Source organism: Astatotilapia calliptera, chromosome 4 (genome assembly GCF_900246225.1).
Source record: "Astatotilapia calliptera chromosome 4, fAstCal1.2, whole genome shotgun sequence".
NCBI classification, from domain to species: Eukaryota; Metazoa; Chordata; class Actinopteri; order Cichliformes; family Cichlidae; genus Astatotilapia; species Astatotilapia calliptera.
The window spans coordinates 23,817,651-23,831,653 of record NC_039305.1 but is presented as its reverse complement, the minus strand read 5'-3'; the positions used below and the strand labels follow the sequence as shown (position 1 = coordinate 23,831,653).

Sequence of the window (14,003 nt, the reverse complement as noted above, 5' to 3'; positions counted from 1 at the left end):
ATGGTGAAATGTGTCGGCTTGGTCGGTGAATTGCTAAGTAAAATTCTCTCAAAACTCTCCAAAAAGGGTTTGCTTGCTGTCAGGTCAAGGTCCGTTGAGCATTAAAGTTTAACAGAGCAAAGCTCCTACTTAAGGGTTTTTCTCTCAGCAAGATGATGACATAACAAAGGATCTATGTCATCATCTTGTGATGTCACAAGATGTCACCTTTTTTCACAAGATGCATTCCATTTGGATCAAAGGCATTCTATTTTTTCAGTTGAAACACTAAAAAAAAAACAATGTTTCAACAGGCCAGGCTGCATTTTCTGCTGCAACATCTCAACAGGAGATAATAAGATAAAGACAAGGAAGACTGGTGATCTATCCATATCAGCAACATCGGCAGCTTTCTAGTGCAGGAAGTAATAAATTCAGCCCTCGTGTTTGCACTACAGGTTGCTTTCATGAGTATTTCTGTTTTTGTGGTGGGGGAATTTTTCCTCGTTCCAACGATGTAAACAAAAACATTAATTGTGCTTTCCGCAATGACTAGTAATCATTTTGTCCTACTGTTCATTTACAGAACAGGAAAGGTTTTGTTTGGTTATGATTGTTTTGCAAGAAATACTTCAATCACAGTGGGGTAGTCTTGATTAAAATGTTATATGAGAACTGTGGCACCATGTGTGACCAGATATTGGCATGTAGTCGTCGCCAGACTGTCATCAAAAGTGTGAAGTTTGGGACAGACTGGACAAAATACATTTTTAGAGATGAAAATCTTATGTCCAGTGATAAATGATCAAAATTCCACCACAAACATGGCTTTGACGAAGATGTCCCTTTCTGAAGTAACCCCAAAAAGTTCCTGAAGTAACCAAATGGAATTTAACCAGTGACCTCTCACTTTGCAGGCGAATGTGTAAACCAGCGATGCCTGGAAAACACTAAAACTGTGCCAAAATGTCATTTTACATTCAAAATGGCGGACTTCCAGACTTCCTCTTTGGATTGGGTTCACTGAATCTGTGTGTAATAAATGTCATACATGTATTTCAAGCTGTAAATAAGTTGTTAGAAGTTCTTTAAAATTTCTTAAGTGGTGCTGTAGATCCATTTCCGCAGTGCCAGTCACTTTTAAAAAAAAAGTACATTTTGACCTGATGTGAAGAATGCAAAAAATGTCATTAGTTTGGAAGCATGTTTGGTATATGATATACTTGCCTGACTAATAATAATTTATTATTACTATTACTACTGTTGTTGTTGTTGTACAATGGAGCCTTTCCCCTGTGAATGACCAGCTCCCAGCTAAAATGTGTATTTTGTGCCATTTATAAGGTCAGTGCTTTATCATACCTTAAACTGTGCAGGGTAAAAGCCTCAGCTGCTGGGAAAAGCACAGGTGTATTAGAGTTTTTCTGAATTGCTAAAACACTAAACCCCATTGTAAAAACTAAACTGTCAACTATGAAAACTCTTTCATCAAATCAGTCCCACTGTTGCCAAAATCTTAAACACTATTCAAAGCTCAGTCTCCCATTTAGCAAAACTCTAAACACAAAACACACTGAGCAGTGTGGTGCACCTGTTGTCGTGTGAAGGCTGTGTGCAGTAGTGATGTCTCCTGTGTGTCGAAGCTTTGAAGCGTGTGTCGGGTAATCTCGTGGTAGTTTTGTAAAGCGCGTATCGAGGCTTGCTTTGATTACGTATGCAGTGATGTTCGAGGCCTCGCGGGCAGTCCGTACCACGTGACTGATTCAGGAACTGGCTCGCCGGTTTGCACCAGATTCTAAATAAATTGGGCAGCAAAACACAGCTGATTCCCCGTCACATTGTGTTGTGGAATTGAATTACGTCCCAGTTACATACTTACTTGAACATTTCTCCTTCGATGGAACCAGCAAGGAAGAGAATATTTGTCTGACAACATTTAATCTCATCTCTCCTAATAAAGTATGCACACAGTAATAAATATCACAAATGATAAGTACCATAATATAAATCAACAACACCACAGATCTTATAATCTGATTTTCTAGTTTATTAAAAAGTGAAGCACCACACACTAGTTTGTGTCATTGTCCAGATGTACATAAGCATGATTACACAGTTACACAATCATACCAAACTCTGTCCTGATAGTTTCCACTTTCTCTTTTGTATCAGACATACTGAGACAATATTCGGGATAAATAACCATGAAAACAATTTATTTATTAAGTTTAGAGGTTTACACATCACATCATTATAATCATTGAGCCTATCTGACTTTAATCGTCCACTTGATGGTGCAGTAGAGCCAATGAATCGTCACAATGCTTCGAACCATGAGTCGACCAGTTGGATGGAAAGCTTCAGTTCATCACAAGGCTTCATCTCACCATCACTAATGAAAGCTCTTATAATTTGGCTGCTATTAGAGACCATTGATTTAGGCTCTCTTTGGTTACTACGTGGATCTTTTTTCAGACAAATTAATGAAAAAAATATAATAAATGGAAAAACAGAGTACAAATGTGGACAGTTAACTGGATATTACAGCGCGATTTCAGTGCATAAATACATAAATGCAGGTCTGAGACATAAGTGGTGCAATATTGATAGAGCTCACATGACTCCGTCCTGTTCGTATCCCAATGGATGTTCAGATGGCAGTATTTCACTGCTCAGACAGTTTTCTGAAGTAGAACATAATTACAAAGCTATCCCAGTGTCAGTACGCCTTACCTTTGCTTGTCCCTGACTCAGTCACTATGGATGTTGAATGTCCTCTGTGGACATTCAGGCAGATAAAAAAAACATGGAAGAAAACTAAAATCAAGGGTGATTCAAATTCCATCACCATGAAGACAATGCCCATCTGCAAAGCCGAGACACCCATGGTGTTTTTCTTCCGCCTGGGTTCACTTCCAGTGTCAAAATCTCAGCTCATGAACACTGTGATCAATGACCGTCACAGCACCTTCTTCCATAGAAATTGTCCAGGTAGCACCAAATCTCGCCTGCTGATGGATGGTGTGGCAGAGATTGCCTGGTACTGCCCTGCTGGAAAACCCAATGACTCCTTCACAGACTGCACTGCCTTTTGTAATCTTCATGGTGATGCTCTGTCATTTGAAAAACAGCGTGAGATACTGATTGAAAAATCATCAGTCACTGTTGTTCTTGTGAGAACTCTGGAAAAAGGCCAGAAAGGTACTACAGTCATCTCAGACCTTTACAGGTCACCAAAGCCTCTCATTATTCTCATTGCTGATACTGATGGTAGTGCAGTTCAAGTCAAAGATGGAAAATACAAAGTGGGTCTGAAAGACAGAAGTCAGTCAGATGTTTCTGAAGAACTGAAATGTCATGATCCTGGGCCATGTTGGCCCAGTATTCTTAGTTTCATGTATTTTTGTATTTTGTTCCTTATTTAGGCCATGCTTCCTGGGCTGCCCTGTTACGTTGTTCCCTAAGTGTTTTCCCCTTGTGACTCTTACCCCTTGTGTGGCCCTCTGTGTATCTGTGAGCCCTCGTCTCTCCTTGTGTTTTATTCCATGTTTTCCCCAGCCCGTTATGTCTGTGTTCTCTCCGTGCTCTCTCTCCTCCTGTCTGAACCTCTGTACTTCCTGTTTTACTTTGCCCGTCTCCCGTCAGTGTTGCGTTCACTCCTGCCGTGTCTTGTTATGATTATCAGTGTCACCTGTGTTCCCCGTGTGCTCCCACTTCCCTCGTTAACCCTCTGTGTATTTATGTCTGCATCTCCCTCAGTTCTGTGTCGCGTTCTCCCTCATGCTGTGTGTTTCTACCTGTAGCTCCCTGTGTGTTTTGTTAGAGTCTTCCCAGTTTAGATTTTGTAGAGTTTTTATATTCAGCAATAAAAGCTGCCATTTTGAGTTCAGTCCTGTCTCCAGTGAGTTTGCGTTTGGTTCCAATTCCTGCCGGCACACAGCCAGATCATGACATGAAAGGAATTATCAGAAAGATTTTATATGAACCTCATAGATCCTTCCAGCTTGAATTCATGGCCAAAGTCCCTGGAGTCACAGTGGATGAAGATGATGAAGTCTGTCAAAAAGGGAAGTCTGCTGCACTGAAAACAGTTAAAATGCTTCAAGGGATGGGAATTTCAAAGAACAAAGATACATTTCTACCTTGTCAAGGCGATCTGTGGCATGAGCGGTGTAAAATAAATAAAGAGCTGTATCACCTTAAAGGAAACATTGAGAAGGAAAAAAGTCATAAGCAACAGCAACTGAATAAAAAAAGACAAAATCAATGCAAAGCTTCATGTAGTGAACTGATGAAGTCATTCACAGAAAGCCTCTTGTCTTTGCCATCAAAACAGAAGGAGTACTTCCTGAAATGGACTCAGATCTTAATAGATGCCCTATCCACAGACATAGCCGGTGGGCCGCTGGCGATTTTTTGTTTTTATGGGCCGATGGATTTTTTTTTATTTTTTATTTTAGGAAGGGTATATATAATGAAAGGTGTTGGATTGGCCAATTGGTCATGATCGACTCTGGGCTGGACCAATTACAGGCCGGATGCACCCTCCCCCTTGTTTAGCAATCTCGTGATTTTCGCGCATTGCATGCCGGGAACTCGTGGCAAAACAATCCAAGTAGCGCATCAAATGCAAGCATTTGCAGCACCGCAAAACGTTCATTCTCCGGTTCCAATACCTTCTTGGTTTTTCTTTGCCGCACAAAAGAGGAATGTACAAAACAAAAGGAGAACAATGCCGGTCCGTACAAAGACAGACTCGACGAAAAGACAAAGAAAAGATACGAGGAAAAAATCAAAGGAGTGAAAGGGTCAGACCCTTACGAGCGCACAGAGTGGACAAAAGACGTTAGCGTGCTGCCCAACTTTCACCACGCTCAGATTTATAATTATACGGTTCTTGGAGTGAGTGCATACACTCATGAAGTTTAGTAACTTCAGGTCACTGCAACAAGCCCAGGTACAGGTAAAGCCAGGTAAAGCCCGACGATGGTAATAACAGAAGCGAAACACAATATTGTGTCAGGACAATTCACTATTTATGCACAATAAATAAAGGAGCATAGCGCGACAATTTCTGTTCAGCGCCAGACTTGCTTGTAACCTATATCACCAATTATGTTAAGAAAAATGACGTATTAACTACTACAAAACTCTGACCTTTGTGGGAATGCTTGGAGCAGACTAACATGTGAGCTGAGTGTTCTGAGACGTTATATTTGATATATCCAGACCATCCGTCGGCTCTTACTTCGGAAACATGGCTTAAAAAATTTCTCTTCAACGACGTAATCCGATAAAAAAAAAACGATCTCTTTACCCGTCGGCTTCCCGTGGCTGTCATGCGACCGACTATTGCAGTTAATAATACAACAGCTTCTTGCCATTTTTTGGGTTTCTTTTTATCGCTGTGTAACTGAGTTCAATTGAAAGCCTGCGTGCGCTAGTACCTCTTGCCACAAGTTCCCAGAATCCTTTGCGGTTTTACCCCTGAATGACGTCACATTTTCAATCTTTATCCTGGTGGGCCGGTCTCTAGTCAAAATGTCAAACATCATAATGTCTAAGGCTAAATGCTCTCCTGGGATCACTCTCTCACATTTTAACAGAAAGATACAAGACCTGTGTAAAGCTCTGATGAATGAACACTTTGTTTTCAGATTCAAAAAACACATTAGAAATTGCAGTTTACAGAAAACTTGAGGTTGAGTATGGAAACTGGACCTGGGCCCTGAGGATCAACATGCTGGTGATTGAAAACCAGCTTCATACCAGAATTGAAAATGGAGAACTTGAAAGAAATGTTGGTTCAGTGGAGAGGCCGATTTGAAAACAAAATAAAGGAGTTCCAAGAGGAGCTGGTGACAGGAGTGGAACGAAAACTGGATGAAGTTATTCAGCAGAAGAAAGCTTGTAAAAAGCTGGATGATAAGAAGACCGAATTTGAGAACAAGCTGCTGCAAAAGAGTAAAAAGCTTGCTCATAAGTTAAAAGACAAAGCAAAAAATGAAGAGGAACTTAAAAAACATTTCAAGTCAGTTTAGGATTACTGGGTAAAAGAGTTAACTGCAGATGCACAACCCATTCAGGACATCAAGCTGGATGACGATCAGGCAACTATCTTTAATGACCTTGGTTTTGAATGGAATCTCACATTTGAATGCAAAAAGAATGGCAGATACAAAAAAATATCTGAGGTTGGCAATTATTCTGATTATATTGTCCTTGGCAAGCACCAAGATACAACAAGAAAAGGGCTTGCCAGCCAAGTGGCTACATTTTTTGAAGTTGGTGCTAAAACAATAATACATGACTTAAAGAGACCTTTTGAGCATGAAGACCAGGAAATGATAAGAGCCCTCATAAACAGTGTTGAAAAACAGTCTCTTGATGCCATTATGAGCAAGCCTGTAGCAACAAGAGGCTACAGTTCAACTTACTTACAAGAAGTGGCTAAAACAGTTCAGGACACAGTGACAGAGTTTGAATCAAATAAGAAATGTGCTTTCAAGAAGGAGTTCAGAGTTGACCTGTTACTGTATGTATTTGACACTGCTTGCAGTTGGCTTTCACAGTCTCACAAACAATACAAAACGAGCAATGATGCACTCACTTACTTGGAAAGCAAGAAAACACAATACTACAACATTTTCAGCAGCTTCTGCAAAGGAAACTCATCTGCTGTTGTGTTTGGAGAAATGATCTGTGAAAAACTGAGGTTTTCCATTGTTGAAGCAGTCTGTAACAAGACTGCCATTGATCTCGCTGGAGAGATGAGGTGCACTTTCCCAGCATTCAATGGGAACAGACTGAACTTAGAGAAACATTTGTTGAAGTCACTTGCAGAGAAAGAGGACTTTGATGCTTTCATCACCTACATTCGAAATCCGAGGAAGCAAGTAGAAGCTTTTATCAAAGAGAAAGTAAACACACACATGCTTGGAGAGCACAAAGATAAAGCACTAAGTATACTCAGGAAAAATGTGGAGGACATCAACAAACTTGTCATTCATGCTTTATTTGACACAACAAAAAAAAGTCAAAACCCAGAGAGGAGACACAGACATGTGGGCAAAGGAGTTTTCTAGTCTCCTCAGTGATAAACTGACCCTTGATGCCATCTCTTGTCAAAACTTCAAGGACATAAAAAATTTTGACTTCCTTCAAGAAACGATTGAGAAAGGCTTTGTGTCCATCACAAAGACGATAAGCCAGACTTCGCTGGATAAGATGAAGGAATTCAGACTGAGACCTGATCAAATCCTCATCGATCAGCTGTGTAACTGCTGCTGGGAAACCTGCCCGTTCTGTGCAGCTGTTTGTACCAACACAATTAAAGATCACAGTCCTGAAGATCACAGTGTCCCCTTTCATCGATCTCAAGCAATCAATGGTTGGCACTACAGAAACACTGAGATATTGTGTGTCGACTTTTGTACAACCCAAGTTGCAAGTGAAGGAAGTTTTTACCCTTGCCATGACTCAAATCATACCATTCCTTTTAAAAAATACAGAACTGCTGGACCACCATATGAAAATTGGAGCATTACCCCTGATGAGTCTAAGCTCAAGTATTGGACATGGTTTGTGTGTCAGTTTCAGGAGAAACTCGAAAACCACCATGGTTTAAAATTCACACAGCGTGGTGAGATTCCCAGTGAATGGAAAATGCACGATAAAAAAGAGGCTATTCAAAGTCTGGATGAAATGTACAGTACAAATTGAACAGTTTCAGTTTTACACATTTTTAGTTTGCTGAAAATCACAAGAGCTGTTTTACCTTGATTACTCACAAATAAACTTTAAAACATAATGTTAGTGATTTAAACATTACATGTGGGTGACAGAATGGTATATATATATTTCTGCTTTGGTCACATAAATGCTCACACATGAGAGAAACATTCATTTTGAGAATATAATGAGAATTAAAACCAAATATATTGTTGTGAACATTAACGAATAGTTTGTTTTATTTTTAATGAGAAATTACAATATTTTTCTTTTTTGTAGCTTCATGAAACATTTCTTTCGATAATGTGTTTATGTGTGTGTTCTATTCTAATTTTATTTAGATGTAAGGTGTAACAAATGAATATTTTATCTTTCTGATGTTTATGTTTCTTTATGTTTCTGATTTGACATACGAACTTTAACTTCATTTAAATCATCACAGCATGTTTTACCTTTTACTCAAATCTCAGTTTATTTTAACTATTGAATATTTTTAAACAATGTTGTTTCGATTATTTGTGGAATTGTTAATCAATGACAATAAAAAAGTGGAATTTGACCTCATGTTATTAATGGTAAATGGCAAATGGCCTGTATTTGTATAGCGCTTTACTAGTCCCTAAGGACCCCAAAACGCTTTACACATCCAGTCATCCACCCATTCACACACACATTCACACACTGGTGATGGCAAGCTACATTGTAGCCACAGCTGCCCTGGGGCGCACTGACAGAGCGAGGCTGCTGGACACTGGCGCCACGGGCCCTCTGACCACCACCAGTAGGCAACGGGTGAAGTGTCTTGCCCAAGGACACAACGACCAAGACTGTCCAAGCTCGAACCGGCAACCTTCCGATTACAAGGCGAACTCCCAACGGTGTTTTTATGTAGCCTATCTGTTTAGTCAATTTAATTAAAAACTTACAGATGACTTCTTATTTTATACGGTAATCTTAAGATAAATATCAATACCACAGATTTTTTTGGACACTTTTTCTTCTTTCTGAGGTAACTTCCTCCAAACTATCATTTTAGACCATTCATTAATACTTCAACAAACATCATGGATGTTTGTTGTCTCCTCCTGGCCTGTGGTTCTAACTCTCACCAGTCCTCAGGCCTCCTTCCTTTTGCTTAGTGTGCAATCTCAAAGTGCTGGATTTGGGGTGAACGCTGACCCTGTGGGATTCCCAGGTAATTTTAGCTGTCCTCAGTGTCTGCAAGATTGTCTTCTGGTAGTGCAGTTGTGACTGCCTTCCCTCTTGCCCCATACAGGGTGGCCCATTTATATGGATACACCGTAATAACATGGGAATGGTTGGTGATATTAAAGTCCTGTTTGTGGCACATTAGTATATGTGAGGGGGCAAACTCCTCAAGATGGGTGGTGACCATGGTGGCCATTTAGAAGTCGGCCATCTTGGATACAACTTTTGTTTTTTCAATAGGAAGAGAGCCATGTGACACATCAAACTTATTGGTAATGTCACAAGAAAAACAATGGTGTGCTTGGTTTCAACGTAACTTTATTCGTTCATGAGTTATTTACAAGTTTCTGACCACTTATAAAATGTGTTCAATGTGTTGCCCATTGTGTTGGATTGTCAATGCAACCCTCTTCTCCCACTCTTCACACACTGATAGAAACACCGCAGGAGAAATGCCAGCACAGGCATCCAGTATCCGTAGTTTCAGGTGCTGCACATCTCGTATCTTCACACCATAGACAATTGCCTTCAGATGACCCCAAAGATAAAAGTCTAAGGGGGTCAGATCGGGAGACCTTGGGCGCCATTCAACTGGCCCACGACGACCAATCCACTTTCCAGGAAACTGTTCATCTAGGAATGCTCGGACCTGGCACCCATAATGTGGTGGTCCACCATCTTGCTGGAAAAACTCAGGGAACGTGCCAGCTTCAGTGCATAAAGAGGGAAACACATCATCATGTAGCAATTTCAAATATCCAGTGGCCTTGAGGTTTCCATTGATGAAGAATAGACCCACTATCGTTGTACCCCATATACCACACCAAACCATCACTTTTGTTGTTCCAACAACAAAATCTTCTGCGTGAACTGAGGGTCCTGTTCCAATTTTTGTTTTTCCCATTCTGCAAATTCTGCGCGCCGATCTGGGTCATCCTCGTTGAGATGCTGCAGTAGCTGGAGTTTGTAAGGGTGCCATTTCTGAGTAGCTAATATCCGCCGAAGGGATCTTCAACTAATGCCACTCTCCAGTGACATGCGGCGAGTGCTACACTGTGGGCTCTTGCTGAATGAAGCTAGGACAGCCACTGATGTTTCTTCATTAGTGACAGTTTTCTTGCGTCCACATTTTGGCAAATCCAACACTGAACTGGTTTCATCAAACTTAGCAAGCAGTTTGCTAACTGTAGCATGGGAGATGGGTGGTCTCGTAGGGTGTCTTGCATTGATATCTGCTGCAATGACCCGGTTACTGCGTTCACCAGATATCAACACAATTTCGATCCGCTCCTCACGTGTTAACCTCTTCAACATGTCAATGGCTGTGAACAATGGCTGTGTATTTACCTGTGCATTCATCCATTTTCTTCCGGTTGTCCGGGGATGGATCATGGGGGTGGTAGCCTAAGCAGAGGAATCCAGACTTCCCTCTCCCCAGCCACCTCCTCCAGCTTGGAACACCAAGCTTGTCTGAGGGAACACCAAGGCGATCCCAGGCCAGGTGAAAGATATCTCTCCAGCGTGTCCTAGGCCTGCCCAGGGTGGGACACATGAGCGTCTGATAAATATCACCTTTTTGCGCCCCCCATATAACTCACCGAACTTAAAACAGCTTTCAAGTGCTTATGTTTGTTTTTATGTTAAAGGAAAAACACGAAAGCACTTAAAAACATTAATCATCATCATCATCCTAGGAATCGGCAAGTGTTTTCATTCACTAGAGGGCACCAAATAGCTATAAAGATCTCTGCAGTCCATTTCTAAACACAAGCAAACCAAAATCCAAGATCATCTAAAATTATAGTGCTGTAACTATTTATGACTTCTTTCTTTTTTTCTTCTTTTCTTTTCTTTTTGTATTTTAATCAGAGGTTAAAAATATTGATGATTAAATTTTCCTTATGTGTTGACTGTTGTATTATTTGTATGTGTCAGAGGTGTGGACTCGAGTCACATGACTTGGACTCGAGTCAGACTCGAGTCATTAATTTTATGACTTTAGACTTGACTTGAAAAAATGTTCTAAGACTTGTGACTTGACTTGGACTTTTACACCAATGACTTGGGACTTGAATTGGACTTGAACCGGTTTACTTGAAAAGACTTGATATTTTACCCCAAATATAAAATTTAACACGCATATTATATGGAGATTGAAAATGTGACGTCATTCACGGGTAGAACCGCAAAGGATTCTGGGAACTCGTGGCAAGCGGTACTATCGCACGCAGGCTTTCAATTAAAATCAGTCACACAGCGATAAAAAGAAACACAAAAATGTCAAGAAGCTGTTGTATTATTAACTGCAATAGCCGGTCGCATGACAGCCACGGAAAGCCGACGGGTAAAGAGATCGGTTGTTATCGGATTACGTCGTTGAAGAGAAATTGTTCGAGCCATGTTTCCGAAGTAACAAAGAGGCGACTGGATTGCAGCCATTCAAAGATCAAATATAACGTCCTAGAACACTCCAGCTCACAGGTTAGTCTGCTCCAAGCATTTACACAAAGGTCAGTCTGCTGTTGTAGTTAATGCGTCATTTTTCTTAACATAATTGGTGATATAGGTTACAAGCAAGTCTGGCGCTGAACAGAAATTGTCGCGCTATGCTCCTTTATTTATTGTGCATAAATAGTGAATTGTCCTGACACAATATTGCGTTTCGCTTCTGTTATTATGGTACACTGACAAAAACATATACTTTTATTCACAGGATAAAACAGGTTTTTTGTATCACTAATTGCCCAGTACGATTACAGCATACAATATTATTGTCACTGCTACATTTCTGTGATGGGTACCAGAAATTATTTCTACTACTAATTAATTACCGTTGAGCTCAAAGGTCCTATTAATAAACTGTTAACGAATGTGTATTTATGAAGACGATTTGTGAGACTGGTAAACTTATGATACGTACGATGGTCTTTCGTTCTACACGGTGCATTTCAAGGTCCTGTACCCATCCGTCGGTAAACTGTACCTGGGCTTGTTGCAGTGACCGGAAGTTACTAAACTTCATGAGTGTATGCACTCACTCCAAGAACCGTATAATTATAAATATGCATATAAATATGCTAGGATGAGATAGCTGACTTCATCTAACTAGCAAATGTTTTCCAGGCTACGTTGGTGATACAGTTTTTTTTTAATGTGTATGATATTTTTGTCATGCGATTTTAAAGCTGGTCCTACAACCGCATCCAAGAATAACATGCAGCTTATCTCAGAACTGTCGGTGAAAATTATTCTTGGAGCTAAGTTTAATTGAGCTGCATTTTAAAGAGGTGCAATTTCACAATTTGTGTATATTTTCTAAGTTCACTATTTTGTATGTGTTGAGAAAAACACAGATTTAAAAATTACATGGTCTAATATTTACATTTAGCATATAACTGCAACATTATTTTTTCGTTTGTTTTTTTTAAAGACTCGAAAGGACTTGAAATTCAAAGTTTCAGACTTGTGACTTGACTCGGACTTTTACACCAGTGACTTGAGACTTGACTCTGACTTGCCTGACATTACTTGAGACTTGACTTGAGACTTGAGGATAAAGACTTGAGACTTACTTGAGACTTGCAAAACAATGACTTGGTCCCACCTCTGGTACGTGTCATAAAAGTTTCATGCTACACCCTTTCAGTTTGCCACTGGATTTCTTAGGATCAAAATGAACTGAATTAAAAACAAACAAACAAAACAAACTAAAAACCCTACTCTGACTGAAGACAATCATAAAGGGTATTCACTGAATACTCATGATATACTTACATTTGCTTTAAAAGAAAGGAGTTTGAGTAAAAAAAAAAAGGTCTTCTTTCTTTTTTTTTTTTTTTTGTCATTATGTCACTAAGTTTCTGGCACCTGAAATTCACACAGAAAAAATGTCTAAAATAATCTTTTTACCTCTTGAGTTTTACGAGAGATGGTGAATGTCACTAGGCCTTTAGGTTACATTTTACAGTTACATTCTTTGTGGCATATTTCATTTAGGGAATTATTTTTCATCATTACTGTAAGAATGAAATGCAGAAAAGTGAACAATGGAAGAGAACAATGATAGTAATAGCATAGCATCTTGAAAAGATGTAAAGTATAAAGCCAAGTCTGTTTCACTGATGACAAATAACAAAGGTAATCAACTGCTAAAATAAAATCTTCCTAATAATTTTCAATCAAAAATAAAAATGATCCTATATGATCCTTTCTTACATGACATGACTCTGCAGTCCACTTGTGGGAGAGAACAGCTGACAAGGTAACAGCATTCATTTATGTTTTGACCCATTCATTATATATATTGTATCAGTGGAGTGTAGCCACTTTTACAGAAGGGAAGCAGAGATGATTCTCACCCTCATCCCCCCAAAATGCACAAACAAACAAAAATGCCTTCCTTCACTATTTACCTATTAGACAAGATAAACTGAATCTGAATAAAACATACCATTTGTACTGTCTGTCTGCACTACATGGACATCATAATAACATCATAATCTTAAATCATCATTCATGTAACATGATCTGACTGCTCAACACATGGTGTGTCAAAGTTCATTTAGTAATTTTATTCTGTATAATATGTTGGCTGTATAAAAGCATGCTGATAAGAATACAGTTATTTGTAATCTTTACAACATAATACTTTGATCAGGGTAAAATAAATTTATTAGTACGTGGGTGTAGAAAAGCTTTTACTTGGCATAAAATCCAAAAAATTTATCAAATGAATGAAGAAATTTTATGACCTCACTGCATTTATTTTGTTTTTTTAAGTTGCCATGTATTAATCTGCTTTGACTCCAAGCTTTGAGTTCAGTAGTTGAATTTTGCTCATTATTATATTTTTTGCATAATCTGTTCTTTATTCTTGTACTTTAGATTTTCATATTCTAACCTTGTTTTTCTTTCTGTGTTGTACTGTTTGTACTGGTTCTCAGCCCTTGTGGTTTCCCATACTACATTTTGACTTGTTCAGCTTCTGTCGTTTACTGTAATTTATATTTGCTAACACAATTGAAATAAAGGTGTGTTTTATTTTGTGTTAGTTCTTATCTGAGTCTACATCTGGGTACACTTCA

General features: G+C 39.3%; 1 pseudogene; it reads left to right on the top strand.

Annotated features, from left to right (window-relative positions):
* The first annotated feature begins 2,609 nt into the window (after positions 1 to 2,609).
* Positions 2,610 to 7,701, top strand: LOC113021572 (interferon-induced very large GTPase 1-like; annotated as a pseudogene).
* Positions 7,702 to 14,003: the final 6,302 nt, after the last annotated feature.